Below are 18060 nucleotides of genomic sequence, written 5' to 3' on the forward strand. Positions count from 1 at the left end.
ATGATAAATTCATATACACACAGTGAAGAGCCGTGCCATGAAAGTTCGTTCATCGCACATGCTCAGAACCATTCACGATCAATGTCCGACTGTGCACAAAATAGAGAACGGTCATCGCCCAATCGGATCCACCGGGACAGTCTTTCTTTTCCAGTGACTTCCTTCCTCGTTCGTCGGCATCATTGTGCACTTTTTTTGTTAACGATTATCGGACGAACAGTCGTTCGTTTCCAACAATAATTATTGCATGTGTGTACGCAGCTTAAGAAACTGCTGCATAGGACCGCTGTCCCCAGAATATTTGTAGTGAGGCTTGGTGATATCAATTCTATGCTGCTTACTGTTCTCCTTGCTGGAGGCTCTGATGTGGAGGAAGCAAAGCCCTGCTATTTCCATAATGTTTGCCTGTACACACAAACACGACGCAGGACAAGGCATAATAAAAATATGCTCTCCCACTCATTTTTTTTAGTAGGGTTTGTAATTTCCACTTATAGGGTTTAAAGTTGCATTTTCAGTATAAAAGCCTCAGTGTTCAGCTTGGAGGGAGCTCGTGATTTCCGCTATTATTTCAATTGTAGAAAATGTAGAATTATATATAAACACGCTGGTTTCTCCTTTATTCATACAATCTTGAAATGAGGTTGATGACTGGATTGTGGGCAAAAAATATTCCGGCATAGGGGCCTTTTAGTGGCTTTGTCTGCCCCAAATAGCAGTGATTAAAAAAAGCAAATTACATTCCTTTGGCCATTTTTTTGTCTTTGTGTCTTTGGGATCCTAATGAATACTTTCCCCAGGCTTGGAGTTTGTGTCCAATTGACAGATGCACTCTAACTGCCTGGAATTCTAAGTACGCCAACAATAGTCATATTCCTTCAGTTTAGATAAAGAAAAAAGCCTGTCTGCAACAACCTATGTCCACAGTCACACTTCAGCCATGATAAGGCTGTCTACTTCACACAGGGATTCTGCTGCTGTCAGGAAGATCAGAGGAAGGAGAAGAGTTACACCTCATCAAAAACCTCTTGGAACAGCTAAACTTCCTTGCAGAGTGTTTGATCTCTGGAGATCTGGTGATGTAATTGACTCAAGACATGTGCAAAGCTGGTTTTGTAGGCAGAGGGTGACTGTTAAGCCAGCAGTCTTTATGCTAAACTCCGAGAGAGCTCATCTGCACCAAATTGGTGACATCTGGTTTATTCTTGATGGGGCCTGGTCCTGGCCGGCCACTTACTGGGCAGTTTGAAGTAAAGTCAGCAGATAAGGGGATTTATTGCTCTTTTCTGAGATAACATGCTTTCTTCCTAAAATTGGAAAAAAAAATTCATAGCAGCAGAATTTATTTAATATTTTCCATCTTTATCATTTCCTGGTAAATGGTTTTTTAGAAAGAAACTCGTGTATCTTAGCCTAGTTCCCACCATATTGGTAAATTGAAATATAGTTATAATTATGTATGTTTAACCCATAGTATGAAAATTGCTTATTCACATAGCAAAGTGAATATTCACCTTGCAGGGGGTTGTTTTTTCCTGTGCACCTGATTGGGTATTCTTTGCAAAGTTAATTATGATCAGGTGGCGATAATTAGATGAACTATCCCCTTCCAGGTAATAATTCCAGTTTTAGTAAATCACCCCCATAGTCTCAATAAGTAATCAGAAAGCTATAGTACTATGGAGCTGAACCCCAAGCAAGCAGCTAAAAAAGCGCACACACACATATATATAATATTAAATAATATATAATATTTGTTAGTGGCTTGATAGGAAAAGCACAGGCAGGACTCCCATGTTTCTGCTCTTTTCTACTATCAGCAGTTTTTGTTTGTACTGCAGGATACCTGATTGGCCCTTGTGCTGCTTCTCCCTTCTCCTCTTTGAACTCTGGGACTGTCAAGCGGATGATACCAAGTCAAATACAGGTACTTACACTGCTTGTAATAAATTAAAAATAATTAGGAATATCCTAATGAGTACAGGGCTGCATTTATTTCTGTCTTTTATACTTCCCTGACAGATGAGAAAACATTTGTGACAGTCTGCCCGTCAGAACCGTGGGAAGGTAAAGCAGTTGTTTGCTAATCAACTAGTTAATCAACTTTAATTGTTGTTCATGTAAGTGCAAATTTATAATACTATCTTTACATTATATCTAGTTGAACTTTCAAAGTATACTTTCTCTCAAATATGCTGAATTACACATATGACATTAATATCTGAATGTTTAGGCAAATTTTTTTCAAATTGATTGCAAACCAGTTTGTGGCTTGGTGCAACAATATGAACAGAAAATAAGTTCACCGCTGGGTTATTTTCAAGAGGAAAATATTTTACATTTAATAAAAAGTCTCAGTCCAGTTGTTTCCCTTCACTGCTCACAAGTTCACTCTCTCACCATCCTCGGGTTTCAGTAGAAAAACCACCTTTCCAAAAATTCTTTGGATTGGTCTGGAAATGGTAATAGCTTTAACATGTGTCCATTGACTGAAAGCTCTGCTTCTTTTTCTTGAAAAATTACATACACACAAATATATATATATATATATCTATATACACACATATATATATATATATCCCCCCACAGTCACAAACAGAATATCAACACCTCTAAGGGTCACTTTATTAAGGGGGGAAAAAGAAGATTTATTCCAAAAGGACCAAGGACGCAGCCAACAGACTTGTTGATGAAGGAGACTACTAGTGGACATTCTAAAATATCTTATATCTAAAGATGGCCATATGGTTTGATTTCACCCCCATTTATAGCCACCCTAGCCTCTTTGATGTCACATTGTTTGGCATTGTTTGTCAAACTCTGAGAATTCATATGTTCATTAACTTTAAACAAGAAGTAGTATGTTTTGAATGTTCTTGTATTTAAAAAAAAATTGCCATAGAGTATTTACCCATTTACTCATCACTCTTATTTAGACTTATGGTGCTCAATGGCTTTAGAATGAGCACCATAAGCGACTTACACAGTTCCAATGGTTCTCGTCTGATAATCGGCTCAGGGCTAATAACAGTTGAGAATCTGAAGTGTGTACAGCGCACGTCATTCACCATACGAACGACTGTCCTGGCGGATCCATGGACGATGAACGATCGTAATGCAAAGGAAGGGGGGGGGGGCGGGCAGCGGGGTGCCGCTCTGTAGCTCTCCCCCTCCCCTTTGCATAGAGCAGAACGGTGCTGTATGTCCAGTATCGTTCATGCATCAAGGAGTGCTTAGTAAGTATCGTGGAGTGCTTAGTAAGTATAATTGCAAGTGTGTATGCGGCTTTAGGCTATGTAAGTATTCTAGAGTTTTGTCGTTTTCGACAAATGACTGAAAGATGAATAAACGAGCACTAAGAAAAGAAGGGTGCTGAATTTACAAAACCTTTCTATTCTACGTGGAGGGGGAGTGCCAGGATCCATGAAGATGGCCTCTGTACACATATTAGATTCTCATGCGAGACAAGCCCTGCGGCTCGTATTGGTGAGAATTATCTGACGTGTGTACATAACCTTAGACATTCACTAAAACATTCTCTTAGTGGAAAATCTTGCAGATCCATTTGTTTCAATGGCAGCAACTGATTCTCCACCAGGTAATGTCAAATTAACTGCATTTTAAAACCAACCTGCAAAAATGTTAATTATACCTATGATTTAGTGTGAAAAATAATACTTAAAACCCTCCTGTACTATAACAGTGCACTTCCTATGCACATGTTTTGCAAGAGCATTCTTTGACTGCTAGTCTCATGAAACATGAATTTGATATTGTCACATTTGTGCTGATTGCTGGTGAGGAAGCTGTACATATAAACATACAATGCAAGGACCTCCCTGCTTCATCAGTTCTGTGAGTTGGTGCTCTGTCCACCTCTCATGCTGGTTCCTGAATCAATTATCCCCATCCCCAATAATTGGTCCCCATCAATTATCAGATCACCGCTAACCACAAGGAAACAAAGCTTTGCCTCTACCAAGTAGATACACACAATGACAAAGAGTAGAACAAACCATGGTAAGTCAGTAATTTTAAAAGGAGCTGTGGAAAGCCCACAGACAGTTCTGGTCCTTTGCCTTTTTTGGGAGCAATTTTTACACTATAGTCCTCATTCCAGGTTCCTAGGGTGCTTATCTACCGGTTTTTCTCGTATCTTATAACCTTCTTGGTACGAAATCTCTATGGAAAGTACATGACATATTTTCTAAATTATATTTGATAGAAATGAAAAATCTTGGATCTCAGACTTCTGGGACTCGCTGCTCCTCTTCTCCCCGTTGCTAAGCCCATGTTACAGTATACAGCCTTTATGTTTTCTTCAGAGGAAATTGTTAGGACAGCACAAATTCCTGGCATAGTATACAGCATAAAGATGTAAAACTAGGGAGGAACAGTGTATAGTCAGGAAATTCCAATAATAAACTGCATGAGACAAACTCATTTGCTCGAGTACAAGGATAATGTCTCTGAATAATGGGAAGCTGGGACTTTCATGTACTGTAAAAATGGTGTGAGAAATAAAGTACATTGAGTATGACTTTAGAGAAAGGCTTTGTCTGGTGACATTGGCAGAGGTTAAAGAGAATGTATAGACTTTTAATATGTAAATATATTCAATTTAATTAAAACAATCTTATCAATTAATATTTGTTAGATATTTATTATATTCTTAATACTATTATTATTGTTATTATTATTATGAATAATAATAATAAAAAACAGGATTTATATAGTGCAAACTTAATATGCTGAGCTGTACATTAAATAGGGATACTACTTTTATTTGCAATACAATAACATAATATGCAACAGCGATCAACGTATTTAAATGGTTTTAAAGAACAAGATTGTATTTTTAGGTTGTAATTAACATTATAAAAAGAGGAAGCTGTGTATAGTATAATTTTATTAAGGTGTAACAAGAGTTGAGTTTTACTGCTCACATAGGTAGCAACCACAATAGCTAAACCTGGAATCTAAGTGATTGTATGCACAACATGTTGAGCAGTGGTTGTTTGCCATGCACACAGAATATGCAATAATTCAGTCTTTGCCCTTTCTGCACCTATAAAGTTCACCATAGAATGTGATTGTCAACATGTTAAACAGTTCATTAAAATAAAAGTGTGATGGACTTCTGCCTCATGGAAACCTTCCGAATTGTGTGGGTATTAATCATTATAACCAAAATACCAACACAAGGGTATATTCAATGTACAGTGGGCACACTATAAACTCCATTAGCATGTGATTTGCTTGTTTGCGGAGGAGTTATGCACATTGAATATTCTTTAGCAAATTACCAATGACTTGGCTGACTCATTGAAAACAATGCTGTCCATTTGTTGCTGATGTCTTATCTCAGCAGTTGTTATAAAGGGAGGCAGAGTTATTGCAAAGTGAATTCTTACTTCCTACAACTTTTGCACTTTTTTTTATTCAGTAAGGCTGATATGGGCCCTGATTTATTAAAGCTCTCCAAAGCTGGAGACAATACAATTTCATCAGTGAAGCTGGGTGATCCAGCAAACCTGGAATGGATTTCCTAAAAGTCATTAGCTATTTGTTAGCAAATGTTTTCAATTCTGTACCAGGTTTGCTGGATCACCCAGGTTTACTGATGTAAATTTATCTTCTCCAACTTTGGAGAGCTTTAATAAATTAGGGCCATACATGGTAAGACATTGAAATACAGATGCATAATGCAAAGTTAACAGCATTTTAATAAACTTGGTTTTCAGTGCTTTGTTGGGTCAGACAGGTCATAAATAGCCAACGTTTGGAGGCCATGCTGGGTCAGTTCACCAGGGTGATGGGAAAATCTGCATTTTCCTGAATTATTGGCCTATGCGACATAATAAAATGCTGAAAACTACGTTTCTTGACGTGCTGGTGTTTTTGCAGCACGCATCTGAATTTCAGTGTCACAGATACTTTCAGTTAAAGGCATTCAGACACTATATCAACCCGAATGAATAAAAAAGTGCAAACAGTACAATGATAAATGCAATGTGTAGAACTGAGCAAAGCAGAATTCATCTACTCTTTGCCCTATGTTCGTCAACTAATTGGTTGCTCTGGCTGACTTCCCTGGGAATTATTGTTGTTCTCCTTGTGCTGTTTATTGTAGACCTTATGTTTTACAGGTGCTTTGTAATTGTTCATTTCTTCTGAATTGAATTGTAGTAATTTTATATAGCCATTCTAGGTGAACCTTTTGTAGTTTCTCAATGAAAACTGATCCAGTCACAATGTGGTATTTATAGTTTTATATGACAGTAAATCAAAGCAAGGCTAAATCACAGAGTATACTATATGTAAGTATGTTTTGTTTCCCATTAATTATTCACTTGTTTAGGTGGCGGAGGGGTTAAGTAAAGATGTATGAGCCATACTCTTTGTTTAGTCTTAGTGTCCAATTTAATTGCAGACATCATGAAACAATTTCCCTCGGGGCTTGTGATCTTATTTAAAAAGTGTCCTATTTCAGTGACTTCAGTTCCTCAGCGTACATTATTAAGTAGTACATGGCTGCACATCCAAGACACATAATACTTGTAATTCCTAATTAAATCAGCAAACTATTAGTGTTTGGATTGCTCAGGACAATAATTTAAACAAGACAGCATTAAAAAAAAGGTTTTCTAAGCCATGACTTATTCTATTGGATAACATTTCTGATGAATTCTATTCATAGGTTTACGCTGAGCTGAGACATTTAATCATTTGGCTAAGCTCACTTGGGTGCTGGATGCAAAAGTGCCCCTAGCGCCAGTTTTTTGCCAAGGCATCACTTTGACTGTGTTTTCCTGGCGCAAAAAAAGAGTCTATTGAGGTAAACCACTGAAGTGCATGATGTAGCATAGTTTTAATGTTTGCACAGTGGAACTTCATCTTCAGTCATCAGATTCAGACATCAGTTTCCTCTTGCAGTTTTTGACATTGGGTCATATAACATCTTAAAGCGCAAAGAAAATTGTTGCAGGAAGACTGTGCAATGATCACATTGCAGGGCCTTCTCTGATCAATCTGAATGGTGAAGTATATCTACTCAGGGCCAGTCTTTGTAGAAACTCATTTGGTAAATGTCCCTCTACCCACCAGCCTTGTCCTCCCATAAAGTTTGGCATTTAATGCTCTTCAGACCTGGTAGTTGTGTGGCACTCAGCTGGTGTTGAAAATGCATGTCAAGTGTGCAGATTTGTTGTCCATCTGAACCAACCATGAATCTAAGATGTATTAACAAACTCTCCATTGATTTACAATGTCTGATCATAGGCACGTCAGATGGTTCATATAAAGGATCTGACATGTGTACAGAGGTCAACTAACATCATTCATGGATCCATCCTGATGATGATGACTGATCACAAGAGTGAAGTGAAGGGAGGAGAGCAGAGCGAGGTACCTCACTCGTCCTACCCCCTCCATCGAACAGAATGGTGCTGTGTGTACAACGCTCATTTGTTCATCTGTCAGTCTTTTTTTTTGTCCCTGGAAACAGTCCTGAAAGATAGTTTCCAGATAAAATAAATGAGTGTATGTACGCAGCCTTAGGCCACATACACATGTGCTACATACACACATCTTTCACGATCCTTTCCAACGACTAACAACTGCACGATGCATAAACGAGTGCTCTAAATACAGCACCGTTCTGCTCTATGGAGATGGGAGGGAGAGAGCGATGGAGCGGCACCCCATCGCGCGTTTTTCCCCTTCACTTCCATTACGATCGTTTGCCGTCCATCGTCCATGGATCCACCAGGACAGTGGTTTGGACGATGGTTGATGGGCGCTGTACACACATTAGATTCTCGTTTGATATTGGCCCTGAGTCAATTATCGGACGAGAACCATTGCACGTGTGTACATAGCCTAAGGGTGATCTATAACCAATTTTTTAAAACACATTTTAGAACAATGTTTATTATATTTTTATTACTAACTAGCCAGGATTGGTAAGAATTACCCGTATAAATAAACCTTTAATTGGCATTCATCTGCTTCATTGTTTTCTTGGTCAATCTCTTGGTAACAATACAACACTTGAGTTCTCAGGCCTACTCATCTCTGAAGACTGAAGAGTGTTCTGAATCCTACAAACTAGCTCATCCAAATTAATTTGCTGTTTAATTTTGGATTGATGCTTTGGAAGCTTCCACTAGTTTCCTCCTTGGGGTTCACATCATCTCTCCCACCTGGTTCTCTACCGAAAAATCCCTCACCTTATTATCCTTGATATCCAGCCATGAAGGTAATAGGCCAACATGTAAGTGCATTATATTTTTTTATGCCATTCACAGCTATATTATATAGAGACTGTAGGACTTAGAAAGGAATAGACATGGTGATCAGAACTCTGACTCATAACAGGGTATAAATGACCTCAATGACCTAAATTGCCAGCTCACTTCATGCTGATGATAATCCTTCAGGAACACAAACTCCAAACTAAATCACAAATGAAAAGATTCCCAGGGGATTCACTTGTTGCTAATACCAGGATCTCAATCTCCCGTTTTGAATTTTTAGATATGCAGTAAAGAGCTGGTTCCCTATGGCCAAGGGGCATTGTGCGATGTGAATGCTATATAATTAAGTTGTGATGTGCTGTTCCTACTTCAAACTGCGATTATAAAGGGGCATAAAGAGGAAGCCTTTTAGTAATAATGGGCAGGTGAAAACCCCTAAGACCTGAACTGAAATCTGAGATCAGAAAATGGGTAGTGTGAGCATTTTTCTCTATGAAAAAGTTCCTATCAGCATCTCAAAGCCAGCCATCATTTGTGAAACAGCTTTCACATGAAAATGAACCCCATCCCATCATGGCATATATACTAAAATACAAATAATACAGCAGGAGAACTGAGAATCATTTCCTTCTCCTACTCATATTGTGGCATGTGGTATGAAACTGCATGTTGGGTATTATACAGTTGGCAACTTAATTTGGGAGATCTGTGGACTTCCATATTGCGCCATTTCTGAGATTTGGGTGGACTGGTCCAAAAATGCGAAAGAGTCCAATTACTGCACATCATAAATAATCCCCACTGGCCGTACAACAGAGATACATTTGTGCCATACCAAAACTAGTATTTTTTTTAATCTAACCACTTGCAGCTGGCTTAAACATTTCTTAATTTTTACCATCTGAACATGCTGAAATATTAAATTGCTAACAGTTTGCCTTCTTCGATTTCCAAGAATGTTTTTTTGTTTGTTTTTTATCAAGAGTTACTAGAGAAAGAAAACCTGCAAAACAAATATTTACCTAGCGTCCTTCTGTTGTAAATTCTTTGTCGGATGTTGTAACAGATGACGTTTGTGTGTACTTGCTTGTGAAAACTCCGCAGTTGGACATATGGAATTCTTGTGATGGAAGGCGATGCTTGTACAGTTTGTACTCTGTAGCAAGTGTGTAAAATAAGCACATTTCCCAGCACTCAATTTCACAGGATAACCAAAAAAATTTAATTCTGCTTTTTTAAAGTATACATAAATTCTATTGACTTAAATGGCATCACTTGGTTTGGAGCTGAACTCCAGACAAATATAAAAAAGATATATGTACGTGTATATGTATATAATAATGTGTCCTTATTTGTTTTATATGTGCCTTGTATGCCAGATTTGCTTTATATGCATTTATGTTCAGCTTGCTCCTAGTTCGTGCTCATTTGAAAGAGCACTCAATCTTTCCATCTTTTCAAACTTTCCTACCCATCTGCTTCTGTCTCTTAAAACCTTGACTACTTAGGCTGGGTACACATGTGCAATGGATCTCATCTGATAACTGGCACAGGACCGAGAGGCATGTGTACAGTGCTCGTCGTCCATCGTCCGAACGACCGTCCTGGTGGATCCACGAACAATGGACAACGAACGATTGTAATTAAAGTGAAGGGGGAGAGCGCGCTGTAGGGAGCCGCTCCATTGTTCTTCCCCTCCCTTCTCCATAGAGCACAACGGTGCTGTATGTACAGCAATCGTTCATGCATCGTGCAGTCATTAGTTGGTGGAAAGGGTCCTGAAAGATCCTTTCCAGTGACAACTATTGCACATGTGTACATAGCCTTACCCAAAATCTCCATATCCCCCCTCCTATTGTGTGATAGTTCCCCACCTCCTAGATTGTAAGCTCTTCGGGGCAGGGTCCTCTCCTCCTGTGTCACTGTCTGTATTAGTCTGTCATTTTCAACCCCTATTTAACGCACAGCAATGCGTAATATGTTGGCGCTATATAAATCCTATTTATTATTATTAATATTAATATTATTAATAATATTAATAATAATAATAATAATAATAATAATATGCCAACAAGAAACTGATAGGAGAAAAGAGCAAAATGTCAGAGAATTGAGTTCATCAGTATACATCTTCTCCTATCCAATCACAAACATGAAGAGGAATAAGGACTATATATTAACTTCAACAGAATAAAATCAGGTCTTCTGCCCCGCTAATCAGGGCTTGTGTTGCAGGGCTGCAAAAATCTCAGGGCAGAATCACAAATTCTTTGGCATCAGGTAAATCAGCTCTAATATGAGTGTATATTTGTTTGTGTATTTAAAATTCTATGTATTTACCTGTTATTTCTTCATCAATCTTTATAATGCAAATTTTTATATTTTATTTATCTGTTTAACTAGCTTATATAGATCCAATTATGGTTCTTAGAAGCCACCAATCCTTGGGGCTGTAAAGCTTGGTTCACATTTTTCTGTACATTATATACATTGATGTACATTCTGTGCTTATAAAGGTTTGTTGATAACATACACTGTTATAGCTAAACTCCCGGATAAACAAATGCTTTCTACGTACAAGAGAACTGCATATTTATAACATCTTGGCATACATTGTATAGTCCTCCTCCAGATTTGTTCTGTCATTCAGTCGCAACCTTTGTCTTTGTGCACGTTCTTCTTATATTGAAACCAATACAGTTTATCCATATTTGTATCCACTGATTCCTGCACATTCCATCAGGAAAACTGAAGAAGTAGAAACCATTGGGTGCTTCCCACATTTCCACACTCGGTACCAGCTATGTGCAGCACTGTATAGAATACCAATACTACCTTCACAAGTGTATATCTTTGTTTGCCAAGGCATCAGGTTGATTTATATGCAATGTGGCAAATGAGGAATATATCTAAATTTAAAGTTTTTGTCCAGAATTTAGCTTTAAATAAAATGCTACAGCTATATCTAGTCCCCTTGACATTAGGTGTCCAAAGAAAGTTGACGTTTTTTAGTAAGGTATATACAATAAAAGCGGTCTGAGCTGTATACTGTGCTCTGCAGAACAGGCCTGGCTACAATCCCATACCTAGGCATTGATTGATTTGTGGTTGAAAACAGCTGCCACACAAGTATGTCCGTGTCATGAAGCCATACTGCTACACTGCTTCTTTTGGCACAACCGGCTCAATCTTAATATGTGTGCAAGGGTGGCTTACATTTCACATTTGGAGCCATCTTGATCTGTGCAGACATTAAATTTGTTTCAACTTCCAAAGCTGCGAAATGTTGCAGGTATGTTCTATCAGTTTTCTTTATTTTGGAATTTTTTAATACTGGTTTTAAAATGGCATCTACATATTTACTATTGCCATGAACACGTGAAATCAAATGTGCAAGTAACGACAACTTGCAAATCTATGTAATAGAGAATGTAATCATTTTTTTTAAGAAACTCTAAAAGTGGTTATAGCGAACACATGCCCTAAGAAAACCCAGATTTCTGGGCCTGTGTTTATCTCTGGACTGAATGGACAGAAATACAAATCATGGCAGGTAAGATACTTCTTTAAATGTATTCTGTGTAATTAGCTTTTTGCCTGGAGTTAGTTTTTAGCTTTAAGTGTAAATGTTTGTTGGCATCACATGGGCCAATCTTTGATGGTTCAATGATTTAAGACATTTAAATAGTTCCCTGTTGTCCAACAGTGTCTATTTTGTCTTTTTTAAAATGTATTCAGTTTGACTGATGTATTGCTTTAGGCAGCTTCTCTTATAAACTTTTTTCAATCCCGTCCTACGCATTGCGCACAGACAATATGCTGGTGGCAGAGTTTTATGTGAATAGTTTCCAAATGTCTCTGATTTCCAAGGAGATGCGTGAAGATTTATCACTAGAAATTCTTGTCCGTGCTTTTGTTACGGGTTGGTTTGTAATCCTGCTCTGCTTTTCCTTGCCATTTTGGTTGCTGGGCACAGCTGCTATTTGCTGTATATGTTGATTAAAGACGGGAAGATAAAGTTGGAGCTGGGAACTGGAAGAATAGGAGGTGATGAAGACCATTAAAATGTTTTTCTAGGAGGTTTTTAAAGGAAAAATTCCAAGCCAAAGACAGAATTCAGCATTTTGCATAATAAAATAATAGAGATGTTTATGTGTGTCTGTGATTTTTGGATGCAACATTTGAAAGATAAAGCCATGCAAGAAGTTTTAGGTCTACATTAGGCCTTAATATTAAAAATTTCAATGTCTTACAGTGACAGCATTTGGTTGTGGAGAAGCCAGTGCAAGTTTTTTTTAGTATTGATAACTTTGGTGTAAAGTAGATAGGTGCCAAAGTTGTCTTGCTATGATGTGTTCCATATAACAACATCATTGCATAGTTCAAAGGTTCAAGTGAACGCTCGGTAAGGATCTGTAAAGGCCCGTGTTGATGGGCGTTGGGCATGTGTTGATGGTCTCAGGTTGGCATCATTCAAAGATGAGATCATCTAGATTTCATTGACAGTCATCTGACCTACAATTGACCTCTTTTTCCTCTAACTTAGACTTGTATGGAAATGAAAAACCTGCTTTAGCAAACTGGTCCATTTAGAACCATGTAGATGTGGTTGGAACATTTGCAGGTTAGTTTGTCATATTTCGGGCCGTTGGTAGTCTTGTTTTAGGTTGTGGAGGTCTCATGAGCAGATTTCTACCCAAAGGAAAAAGTGTACTTAGACCCAATATATCTTTTAATGTGAATTAGTTGTGCATTTGTTGCTGTTTCCCTTTGTTCTTGCAATTTGTATCAAGGAAGTGTTAAGTCAAGAAGTCATTGTTCATGGCAAGTTTTTGTCCTGGTTTATGCCTCTACCTGAAGAAGAGCATATTTCTGGTACCAGTGTTGGGTCAATATGCAAAGTGCTGTTACTTGCTAAAGTTGTAATAAAACTTTAGCTTAAAGCTGCATACACTTGTGCAATTATTGTCGTTGGAAAGGATCTTTCACAATCCTTTCCAACGACTAAGGACTGCATGATGCATGAACGAGTGATGTACATACAGCACCACTCTGCTCTATGGAGAGGGGAAGGGGAAAACGACGGAGCGGCACCCTGCTGTGCGCCCCCCCCCTTACCTTGCAGTAGGATCTTTCCTTGTTCGTCGTTCGTGGATCCGCCAGGGCAGTTGTTCGGACGATGGGCGCTGTACACACGCCAGATTCTCGTCCAATATAGGCCCTGAGCTGATTATCGGGCGAGAACCATTGGACGTGTGTATGTAGCTTTACTCCAAGCAAGTGATGTTGGGTTTAAGGAATTATAGCAAAAAAAAAAAAAAGAGCAAACAGGAGATGCAGAGAGCATTTTGGATTTGGCTAGATAGATCCTAGTCAGGCATGCTTGCAAACACAAATTCTGCTACCCGTCTTTCTTCACCATCGGCATGATAACTTCTTCAAAGCATTTGTTTGTGGCCAGTGTTAACAATCTCCTGTGTTATCGCTGTGATGTCTTCCCGTGTCTTCCACATATATCTTATCTGCTGCTAATCTGTCCACTGTAAAACAGGGTGCGGTAATCCAATAGCTAAATCATTATTATGTTATATTATACAAAGCAATCCATTATGTAACTCTGTATGAAGTAACCTAGTTAATTAGCTAACATTTAATAAAGTGTATGTATAATCTTTTTATTAGTACTTTAGATACATATGAAAGAGATTAGCTTGATATAATTATTTCTATTAATATGTGACAGTGTTTTAAAAAAAATTCTTGTTTCCTAGGTGTATTTTTAAATGATAAATGTGCTCCGTGCAGCCATGTTTGCTTGTTTCATACTTCTGCTCTGCATTCTGCTTCATGATGCAACAAATGGGAATTGATTTACTAAAGGAGTAGTAAATATAAGCTTATTACAATAAACCTGTGTCCACTTTGAGTATTTGAAAATATGCAAGAGAAACTAAGAATTTTTTTGCTTGCACATGATAACATAATGAAATGAAGCGAACACAGATATATGAGCATTCTCTACTTCTTTAACTTCAATGCCCTTTTATTCTCCTTCTTACAGTGGAAGTCCATGGATCAGCAAGCCTTCTGAATACAAAGGATTGAAGCAAAATACAGACCTAATGCAAAAATCTTTTTTTGCCATAGAAAACCAGAGACCATCATGCATGATAAAAAAAATAAAAAAAAAGCCTCCAGCATCAGACAAAAAAATGAGCCCCTTAGCAGCCCTTGAGCATGAGACGGAGTTTAACATAAAGAAATGACTATTATAAGCTAATTACTGCTATAACTTGAAATATTTGTTTATTAAAAATATAAAATACTTATGCAGCCAGGATTAAAATTAACATGGGTAAACCTATGCTTGTCTACTTGAAGTGCTTTATTATATATTTACTTATTTTTGCATGAGAGCAGTGTAGATGTTAGCTAAAATAGTGATGAGGGGATTGGTTAGTATGAATTTATTAGGATTAGGTCTTTTGCTAGCTGCCATTCAAACCACGGGTTTCCAAGTGCCCCACATATTGACTATGGCCCATTGAAGTTCCTGAATTTATTGACTGACAAAGAGCAGAATATGTAGTAAACTCCATGCACATATGAAATATGGAAATAATATGAAATTATTTACTTTATTGTAAAGGTAAAATCATGGCCCATAATCTTCTGCTTCCCTGCCAGTCAGTAAACATGGAAACTCCATTCATAGGGTCCTGCTAATTGCTGCCTGGAAGTCATTCCTTCAATCTCCTGTTTAGGTTAAATAGATCTCTTTCCTAGATCACTTAACATTCCTTTTTGCCCCAATAGCCAAGTGCACACCCAAAACCACTGATGTATAGTGCAATGTTATGGAGGCATTTATTCTAAACTGTGAACAGCTGTTTCAATTTTTTTGCCATCATTAGTGCAGTGTATAGAAAATTTGGCTTTCATGGTGTAGGGTGTAGAACCCAAAGGAAACAAATGTGATACATGCAACAAAAATTCAACAAGGGTTGGCTGGGTTGTTTGTGGTTATATACTGATTTCAGCCTTATCTAAAACCTAATAGACTTAAAAAAAACAAAATACCTCCCACCTCCTTTTTCCATCCTGCCTTTATTTTTCACCTTGAGAAGCAGGAAATAGCAACCCAAGTCATCCAGCCTGCTTCTTTTTTATCCCTTTTTCCAAGCGTGGGGACTGGTGATCCAGTACCCATGTTGGCTAATCCCCATTTTTAATTTCACTAGTTTTTATTAAGTTTTTAAATAAAAACAGAACAGGGTACAAAATGTATAAAGGTATGTACGATTCCTGGATACGAACAGGGCTTCCCTGCTCACTTGTGTGCAAGACGGATGCTTGAAGGGGAAGGGGGCAGTTTGCAATACTTGCTATTTAATGTACAGCGCTGTGTAATATGTTGGTGCTATATAAATCCTGTTTAAAAATTAATAATAATAATAATAATAATAATAATAGGGTGATATTAGGGGGTGAGCTATTTCTGCAACCTCTTGTAACTCTTTATTGACCAAGACAAACTCTGCAGTTGTTTCTTTTTGCTTGCTCCAGAAGTTATTGAATGTCTAGGCTCCATAAAGTTTTTGTTTGTTTTTTGCTTTGTTTGTTAACTCACAGTGAGGATTTTATACAGTAACTGACACCACTCTGCCTAATAATATGTTGAGACAAACATCTGTCCTAATTGCATTTATTAAAATGGTGTACCTGTTCCGAGTTACATACAGATTCAACTTAAGAACAAATCTACACTCTATCTATCTCGTATGTAACCTGGGGACTACATGTATAACAAGTTAGTGCACATACCCACAGGAAAACAACTTACAAAAATGCAATTACAAAAAGTAGCAGAATGAAGCTCTTTGAATTGGAATGTAACCATCCCAAAAAGACATTCACTTAAATTTTATCATACAAACAATGTGGTTAGTTATCCAGTCCCTAGAAATTGTAAATATCATCAACGTAAAACTAACTTGTAGCAATGGTAACTCTAATGCAATTAATGATGGAAGTTTTCCAATTAATCCTTTTAGGAGAGTGCATGGCTATACATAAATATATAACCAAGGGAAAGATTGGGAGAAAGGGAGATAAATAGGATAAATAAACATTGAAAAAAAAGAAAAAGGCAATAAAAGGGAAAAAGTCAGGTATTGCAAAAGGCTAGTCCCCTATTGTTGGCATTACTGTGTCTGATCTGGATCCTTAGAGGACCCTGATTTTGGGCAGCCAATAGGAGAGACCCATAGAAGGACCTTGTCTGTTGTAAAAAAAAGAGAAAGTAAGAAGACTCTGGACGGGAACTCCACATGACTACGTTTTTAGGTATGTAAAAAAATCCTTTAATGAGAAGAATAGGGGATTATTTTTATCAAGGAGATCAGCTTTAAAATGATATATACCAAAATCAATTATAATGTACAATGTAATGTTATTTATATATATATATATATATATATATATATATATATATATACATTCATACAGCCAACAGCTGTTTTCGCTTTTGCATCTCTGGCTGTTTGGATTGGGATGATTTAAACTCCATCCACATTTTTCTCTACATATGTAATAAAAATAATATGCGGTAAATCAGATTAGAAGATGATGGGAAAAGTCTCGGGTCTGATGGGGCTTTTATTTGCTAATTGAACCATTTGGTGTCCTCTTAGCTGTAAGATTAACACCGGTAATTAAGCTGGAATCTGGATGTAGAAGGCCCATTATTCATGGCACAGGTCTGGGAGGATTTCATTTTCTCTTGGCTGACACTTCTGTGACTGCTAATAACGGCTCGACTAAGAGAACCTTATTTTTTGTTCATTCATCGTTCAAATTGCTTTAATGTTACTTAAAAGGGAAGCTTTGATGTTTAGGGCCAAAAATATATTACCAGGAACTTTATATTATTTTTCTTTCTTGTTTTCTTTCTGGAGGGAGTTATAGGTTTATTCAATGCAGCCAGCCGCAGTCGGGGGGAGTTGGCCTGTTTTTCCCTCAGCCAGTATCTGCCCCCATGTCTTGTTACTCGTGTCCAGGTTTTTGAAACCTGGTCATGGCAGCTAATCAAAGCAAACCTGTCCTAAACCTGGGCAACTCAGACTGAGCATGTGATGAAACAGTAAAAAAAAAAAACAGAAGTCAACTCTAAGCAAACCCGCTTGCAAGATGTTCATTGGGTGAAAAGATATTGGAAGCTGAAACTTCATGGAAATTTCAATACTTCATATATTTGATCCTAGCCTGCCCAGGGATGCTGCTGACACTATAAAACATTAGAATTGCCTCTATACTTTAGTTTACTAGTTATTAAATTCATATTTTTTATTTTGCTGACATCTGTCTGTCACCTTTTTCCTCTGCTTGTCATTCTTGTCCCTGTGTCCATCTTTATGCCCATGTTGTCTCAACTTTGTTTCTGTGTCTGTCATTCTGTCCCTTTATCCAGGATGTGTCCCTATATCTGTCATTCTCTACCTGTGTCTGTCATCTGTGTTCGTGTCTGTCAACTGTCCCAATGTCTGTCAACTGTCCCCATGTCTGTCATTCTCTCTGTGTATGTCATCTGTCCCGGTGTCTGTCATCTGTCCCAGTGTCTATCATCTGTCTCTGCGTCAATCATCTGTGTTCGTGTCTGTCATCTGTCCTAGTGTCTGTCATCTGTCTCTGTGTCTATCATCTGTGTTCATGTCTGTCAACTGTCCCCATGTCTGTCATTCTCTCTGTGTATGTCATCTGCCCCGGTGTCTGTCATCTGTCTCTGTGTCTATCATCTGTGTTC

The 18060-nt window shown here is 37.8% G+C and overlaps 2 long non-coding RNA genes across 2 annotated transcripts in view; one reads left to right on the forward strand and one right to left on the reverse strand.

The window, feature by feature from the left end:
* LOC140329477 (uncharacterized) overlaps positions 1-18060 on the reverse strand; it is a 152459-nt gene that overhangs the window by 116061 nt on the left and 18338 nt on the right. The window lies entirely within an intron of this gene.
* LOC140329476 (uncharacterized) lies at positions 1797-14622 on the forward strand. The gene is made up of 3 exons (XR_011920488.1): positions 1797-1927; positions 2023-2120; positions 14320-14622. It is a non-coding gene; the product is annotated as an uncharacterized lncRNA (long non-coding RNA).

The sequence above is a fragment of the Pyxicephalus adspersus genome, chromosome 4 (assembly GCF_032062135.1).
Source record: "Pyxicephalus adspersus chromosome 4, UCB_Pads_2.0, whole genome shotgun sequence".
Taxonomy (NCBI): Eukaryota; Metazoa; Chordata; class Amphibia; order Anura; family Pyxicephalidae; genus Pyxicephalus; species Pyxicephalus adspersus.